This window comes from Hippichthys cyanospilos, chromosome 1 (genome assembly GCF_059441005.1).
Source record: "Hippichthys cyanospilos isolate Australia breed blue-spotted pipefish chromosome 1, RoL_Hcya_1.0, whole genome shotgun sequence".
In the NCBI taxonomy this organism is placed as follows: domain Eukaryota; kingdom Metazoa; phylum Chordata; class Actinopteri; order Syngnathiformes; family Syngnathidae; genus Hippichthys; species Hippichthys cyanospilos.
The window spans coordinates 17,351,374-17,359,423 of NC_142369.1; the positions used below are offsets into that span (position 1 = coordinate 17,351,374).

Below are 8,050 nucleotides of genomic sequence, written 5' to 3' on the forward strand. Positions count from 1 at the left end.
GGTCAATTATTCCCAGTGCTTTAATAAATAAATGTTGTACTAAAAATTGCTTTAGAAACAGTTATTTGAATTTAACTTCATTTGTATAAATAAGCCATTCAGTTTAAATTTTAGTGTTTAGTGGTTGAAGGGAGGCTAGGTGGAGCAGAGGTTAGCACATCCGCCTCACAGTTCAGAGACCCGAGTTCAAATCTACCTTGCCCCGGCCTTCCTTTGTGGAGTTTGCATGTCCTCCCTGAGCCTACTGGGGTTCTCTCTGGGTACTCAGGCTTCCTTCCAACCTCCAAAAACATGTATGGCAGGTGTATTGGACATACTAAAATTGTCCTTAGATGTGATTGGGTGCATGATTGGTTTTTCATCTCTATGTGCCCTGAGCTTGGATGGCAACCAGTCCAGGGTGTCCCCCGCCCACTGCCCAAAGTAAGCTGGTACAGGCACTAGCAAGCCTACCACCCTTGTGAGGATAAGCGGCTCCAGAAAATGGATGGATAGTTTTGTTGGATTTGTATGCTCTCTTGCACTATGTATGAACTTTGTCAGTGGTCATGTAGGTCAAACAAAATAAATAATGGCAGTGATATGAAGTAATAACCTTGTCATCATTTAGGACAAACAATACCATTAAGCTGACATTACCTTGATTCAGGCACATTTGTAAACAAGCCTATAATGAGGCATCCACGGTGCATAATGATTTTGTGGGCTGTGTTTATAATCACAGTGCATGTAAAATTACTAGTTTGATTTGCACAGTCATTAGGAAACAAAACGATATCACCAGATTCTATAAATATACTGTATTTTATGGTAGTTGACATTTACTTTTCAGACTGCCAAGGTAAACAACCTAATTCAAACATTGAGATGGATAATGATAATCAATGAGGACAATCATGTGGGCAGTTCATTTTGCACGTGGGTTTAAGGTGTTGTGTACAATTGCCATTAACGGGACTTGACTGAGGCAATTGCAATGTCTCAATACGCAGAAAGGGAGTTGTTCATATGTGATTGCATTGGTAGAGCCAAAAACGACACAAATACACTGTTATTTAGGGAGTATTTCAAATCACAAAAATAAGATGCCGTACATAATTACGAACACAATTTAAAACGCAAGACTACTGAGACCCCCCCCCCCCCCCCCCCATAAAACTATAACAAAGGTTTAAACAATACAAACTAGACTCTAAAATAATACCCATACATTCATCAAGCATAGTAACTACACATGTAATGAAACGCACCATAACTTTGACAAATATTCGGTATCTTGATGCTAACAGCCTGACACTGAAATAAAGATGCCAAAGGCAGCATAGCAAAATTAACATTGATTTTGTGATGTTATATCCTTTTAACTAATAACCAGCCAATATTTGAACACACGGACAACACAAATATTCCCTGTCATATTGTAACTGTCAGCTGTGAAAAATGACAACTGCATTTTACAGAGCACTTCGTGCAGCTGAATATAATACTGACCTCTGGTGGCCAACATGTATTATTTACTGTGTATGTACAGTATTCAAAGCATAACTGTCTGATGAGCGCTTTCTATCTCGATGCTAACACTCAAAGCAAAATGGAATGGACAGGCAAATTAAATTATAATTGATTTCATGGTACGTATTGTACTGCTGGGTATTGTGTCTTCAAATCGTATTGTGATATATTGAGATACAGCAAAGACGTATTAACAATGACTGAAAAACTGGAAACATTTCAATAGAATAGAAAAATTCTATGTATTAGTCTGTTTCAGAAGCCACACATTTTTTACATCTTATCTACACATTAAACATTTCAAAAATAGCAGCATGTCTAGATTTTTATTTCAAACATGACCTTGACTGTGTTAATATGTCCCCAGTGGTGGAGCAGTGGTTAACATGTCCGCCTCACAGACATTTCCGTTGATTAATCGGTCCTTCACCGCTTGAATATACACATATGCTGGCAATGAAATCACCGGCAACTATCATGATCCTGTTGTCCGTTTTCATTTTATATTTTAAGGCCGAGATGTATGCAGATGGGTGATTTTGTTCTCTTATTGCGCACAAATTTGTCCTGATCAGTGCCCAGCTCCCAAACCATAAGCGGAATGTGCCAGATCTGTGAGGTCTCTTACAAGGGGATTCCACATATTGCGATGTGTTGAGTCTCCGTGTTAATGAATGAGAGCGGTTCCACATCTTGTGGGTGATTTTGTCCTCTTATTGCACACAAATTTGTCTTGGTCAATGGTCAGTCATTTTTGTTTCCAAACCCTAAATGGAATGTGTCAGATCTGTGAGGTTTCTTACATGGGGATTCCACATATTGCATTGCGCCTCCACTCCGTTGCGTTGAGTCTCCATGTTAATAAATAAGAGCGGTTCCACATCTTGTGTATCTGCCGCGCTGCCCTGTGCGCCGTTGCGTCGCGGTCAGCCAGCTTTACGAAGGACTTGAAAAATATGTCCCGCATATACATACATATAAATATGACACGCATGCATTGGGTGGGAGTGTGCGGAGTTGTTGGTGCGGAGCAGCACAGCGGAGTGGAGATGCAAAGCAGAATGCGAAATTCTCATGTTATGTTGGTGAGGAAGAAAGACGAAGAAAGCCAAGTGGAAATTGATAGTTATAATTTATTGATCAAATACTTCGTGATAATGGAATATTGCAAAAAAATTACAACAATAAGGATTTTCAAAATTTGATGTGCGATATATTGGAAACTGAATGTCATATTGCGGTACGCATACTGCGTCACTTCGTATTGCAATGTATCGATATATTGATATCATCGCACAGCTCCAATTATAACCCTTTAACCAATGGACAACATGATCAGACAATATAACAACATTCACAGGAATATCTTAATTCAATGTGAAAAAACGACGTATGACTGTAGCTTACCAAGCAATTGTGATTTCTTTGAGCATACAGAGGCTATACTGACCTCTGGTGGGCAACGTGCACACACCTGTGGCACAATTATTTCATGAACTATTTTATTTATAACAACGACGAAAAAAAATCCAAAAGGGGCACCTCAACAGCAGTCTAGTTGCAGACTGCACATCCCGCCCAAAACCTGTTGCGCTGTTCCATTTTCTTCTGTTTGAAGCTAGACTCCAACAGTGATGACAGAAAGGTTAATGCCACCCCCGCATGAGAAACAGCTTGACTTTTTTGATGGGTTTACATTTAGATTATGATTTGTCTCGAGAAAACCATGTAGGTGCTTTAAAAGTAAGTTGTTTTTATTTTCTTTCTACGTCATGCTCCTGAAAAATCATTTTCACTTGGCGCAATACTATTTAAGGCATTAGTTGGGGATTTATTTAAAAAAAATATGTGTTTCTTTTCAATCGATTCATGACAAAATAATGTATTGATGTGCTGTGGTTTAACCACTAATGATTTAAATAAGTGATTAAAAAAACATGACATACCACAACATTTCTGTTCCTTGATTCTTTGATTTAGATGTTAGGACATAATTATAGAAAAAAATTATAGACAAAAAAAACATTCTGTCTTTATATTATTATTTTTGTACCACATGCATATATACACACGAGTTACCTTGCTCAAAAGTAAGTCCAGCAAGTTATCGAGCATCTCTTCAGCAACCAGCCTGGTCTCCACCTCCAAAGTGAGTCCTTCCAGATGTTACTGTTGCTGCTTTGCGATAGTGACAAGATAGAATGCTTATTAGCAAAAAATCATAATCGGTGCCTTTCTGTCAATTGAGAGATTTTCATTGAGACAGCCTCTCTGACTCTTGTCATTGAATAAAGCCAAATCTTCATTAACTCATACAATAAGTTTGAATCAAAGCTCATTTTGAAGCATATTAAATAGAAGCAATATGCTGATAAAATTTCAGTCATATTGGCCAAAAGTTAATGATTTGATATCCATCAGCCATTTCTTTAAATAGTACATTTTGCATGCCATTAAAAAACTGCTTTTTGTTCTTTTTTACACTGTAGCAATGGAGTTAAACGTCACAAGAAATTTATGAAAGGCTGCTGCTCACTTTGCAGTTGATAGAAACATCCTCAAGGACATCACAAATAACAATGCGGGGATGGAATTCTAACATTAAAATGTGTGCTGTTGCCGCAAACATGTTATATTTTACAATTAACTGTCAGGATGGTCATTTGACTACATTTAGGATGATACCTCTCACCATGTGACTCACTCAGGCTAACCCCAAAGGACGCCGGTTCAGTTCTGTAAACCATTTCATCATGATGGCACACGCACATGGCTTTGATGTCAGCACTAGAACACACGCCGCCACATTTCATGCTACAAGCTAAATCAAAGGAAGCCATGATTGCAGTTGGCTGTTTATTATTATCAATAATGTCAAAAATGAACACACATTTAAAAGTCATGATGAAGTTGAAGCTACACAACAAATAGTCAATAAGTAATTGTCTGTGCTGTTTTCGGAAAAGTGAGGGCTTGCATAAGAATTAGGGAAAACATTTTGTGCATCCGTGCTGTGTAATTGTATGTATGATTTTCTTCACAAAACTTGGTAGCTGTACTCTCAATTGTTTAGATTTCCCTCTCAATACCATTTTTTTTTTAATTCAAGGTATTTTACCTCCTCTTTCAAATATGCATAACAGACTCGGATGTTTTTGAAGTACATTATATGAAATTGAAGGTTGAATTATTCATTAATATTGTATCACTCCTATCTAATAATGCCATAAATTGGCTGCATTCAGTTTCCCTTCTAAGTTTATTTTTCTGAAAGGTTGATAGATAAGTTGTTTTCAGAAAAAAAGTACAGTACAAATCTTGTCTTGAACGTGGATTTAAATGGGGTAATAAAAAATAAGAAGCTGATTTGAGGTAAAGTTTTTCATTCACCTTACAAGCCACCCATCCAACAAGTGATGGCCTAAACAAGGTCAAAAATCTTTTTTTCTTCCTCGTCTTCACACATTTTTTTCTGCTCTCTATTATTCCCAGTGCTTAAATAAATAACAGTTTTATCATCAGCTGCTTAAAATTGAGATAATATTTGAATTAAGTGTTTCTGTATATATAAGTCATTCAGTTTGAATTGTATTGTTTAGTTTTGTTGGATTTGTATGCTGTATTGCACTGTGTGCTTTGTCGGTGGTCTTGTGGGTCAAACAATATGGAATGCAAAAAACAAACAAAGCTGTCACGTGAAATAATAATCTCGGTCGTGATTTAGGACAACCAATTAGCATTGAGCTGACATTACCTTGATTCTGCCACATCTGTAAACAAGCCTATAATGAGGCATCCACACTGCATAATGATTTAGTGGGTTGCAAGTAAAATTACTAGTTTGATTCACACAGTCATTAGAAAAAAATTGATATTTCCAGATCCAATAATAAAATCCAAATCCGAAATATACCGTATTTTACGGTCGTTGGTATTTACTATTCAGACAGTGGCCATGATAAATATCAGGTCGAACTGCCAAGGTAAACAACGTCTCTCAAACAGCGCGATGGATAATGATAATCAATGAGGACAATAGCGAGGGCAGTTCATTTTGCACCTGGGTTTGAGGCGTTGTGCATAATTTCTACTGACTTAGACAATTACAATGTCTCAAGGAACAAAAAGTGAATTATTCATGTGCGGTTGCATAGATTGAGCCAAAAAACAACATAAATGCACTGTCTAACTGCTTCGAGGCTTTGCTTTCTTTGGTAGGTCAAAGTCTTTTCCGATACTTAAGGCATTTATGAAGGGATTCCAACAGAAATATGATGGAATAAGCATGCAAAATTTAGACCTAGGAGCACCGATACATTCACAGCCAGCAGCGAAATCACCACGGGAGTTGGTTGCATGCACGCTGCACTGTGATTTGACATTCGTCTTCATTGTGGATTAATGGGGGGAACTGCAGCTGACCGAGCCCTCTTGGGAAGGCCAATGCGATGCCCTTTTATATTCTGGGTTAGGTTTCTTAAAATAGCAGAACTCCTCACCTCCATTTAGGTTCATGTCCTGAGCAGTCCTCCAACGCACGATGTTATTTCAGCGGGGCTCAGTCTGACAAGTTTCATTGCCTTGACAGTCATCACAATAACTCACCTTCAGAAAGGCCATGGACACCGATTACTGCATTTTATTTTAACTCCATAAGTGTACCAGATTCATGTTGCGTTCTATTGAATATACAGTATGTGTTTTCAGTTGTACAAAAGTATTTGGACACATATAGGAGCACATTTCTGTGCCAGACGTCCTCTAACGCTTTTAATGCCAGCCATTTTCAAAAGCAGAGTTTCTTATTTGCCACTGCCAGCTGTTTTGGAGAAATTTGAATGCTTTTTCAAGCCCCACAAAATATTGGGTTCCATGACAAAATAAGCACCGAAACAACCAAAAGAGGTTTGAACATGCTTTGAGGAGAAGGTCAAGAAAACAAGCTTTTTGTTGTTTGTTTTGTAATAAGCCTTATGGACCATGCTTTCAACATGAAAAAAAAACAAAAACTTAGAAAACTCTAAATAAAGTCTCTTTTGTAGAAATTAAAAGAAACAGACTTGCCAAAGCATTTGGTCATGCTGACTCGTTTAGAACATAAGCGTTATACAACGCATACGATTCACAAGACAGTTCTGTGGCACAAAAACTTAAAACATAGTTCGCTCACTCAGACTTCACCCTCTTTCTTTTTAAAACTGTCCCACTTTTTCCGTCAAACTACTTCACAGTCTTCCGATTGACTCTATTACATGTTAGACCCATTCTGCCTCACCCTTAAGGCTTGCAAAAACTTCAAAAGGTATGATGGAAAATAAAGTAATTTTTCATTCAGTTTTACAAAACATTGGACCCTCCAGCATTCCTTTTTTTCAACTAGTAGTGTGAAAGTGAAACGCGAACTTCTGATCTCTGTACTGTGACAAATGACAGTAGCTACACTATGGACAAAAAAAATTCTCTCTATAGGGAACCACTGGAGCAGAGCACCTTGACAATATTTCTTGGCTTTACTTTGTGTGCTTAGATTTTTATCAAAGACCGGCCACAAAATCATGACAGTATGTCTGTCAGTCCATCCATCCTGTGGTTTGTAGAACGGTGATATGTGCTGCTGCTCTCATGTTTTAGTTGTTACAGGAGATTTTTTAGCAATATTTTAGACATACATCTTGAAGTAAAACACATTTGATTGTGCAAGTGGTCGCAATGATGATATTTATCTCATCAAAGTATGAATGATGTCAAGAAAACTCACAAGTTGATGTTAAGAAAACTCGCAAGTTTCCCAAAAGGTGTGCTTTTTCATTCACATTCACCTTTGAGTTAAAACCTGAAGATCAATGTGACTGACAATACTTGGGAGGATTTATGGAACATAAAACAACACATTTAAGAAAAAAATATGTCTGAAATGTTAATAGTAGCTTCATAAAAAGAAAAAAAAAACCTGGATAGGCTATAGACAAAAATATATTGATTATTATTATATATTATAATAAAATAATAATATAAAAAAATAATAATAATCACAGAAATCTACTGTTTCAAGAAAAATCAACATTTAATATTAGCCTTTATCCGTCAAAATCCCTTTTTGTTACAGTGTGAGACTTCACTTTTCAATAAACTGGAGATGTAATTTTCTGCTTCTGTATGTTCTGACCTGGCGATGGAAACCTTGGTCCTTGTCATATTGTCTTCCTTGGCTAGCTCTCGGTTGGAAGCTGCCTGCATTGCTGCTTTTTGGGCTTGGTTCTGTCTTGTCTATAATATCTTCTTCCACTTTCAGGGCTGGGGTCTATCTGCCTTGGCCTGATTTGGGCCTCTTTATGAAAAAAAATGTCAAATATGTTCCGATTTCTTTTCATTACTATCTGTGCATATACAAAAGGGAAAGTCTGATTAGACCTCAATTTTGATTTAGACTGAATCTCAAACTAGTTGTCACATGTTTGTGTTTAAACTTACATCAACCAATCACTGAGCTACTATAAAATTAAACTAGATCAACATGAGATAGTTTCAATTTATAGAA

At 37.1% G+C, this 8,050-nt stretch overlaps 1 long non-coding RNA gene across 1 annotated transcript; it reads right to left on the minus strand.

Annotated features, from left to right (window-relative positions):
* Nucleotides 1–2,837: 2,837 nt before the first annotated feature.
* Nucleotides 2,838–4,238, minus strand: LOC148429465 (uncharacterized). Its single transcript, XR_015866610.1, has 3 exons — nt 4,205–4,238; nt 3,592–3,687; nt 2,838–3,130 (listed from the first exon to the last, which is right to left on the minus strand). It is a non-coding gene; the product is annotated as an uncharacterized LOC148429465 (long non-coding RNA).
* Nucleotides 4,239–8,050: the final 3,812 nt, after the last annotated feature.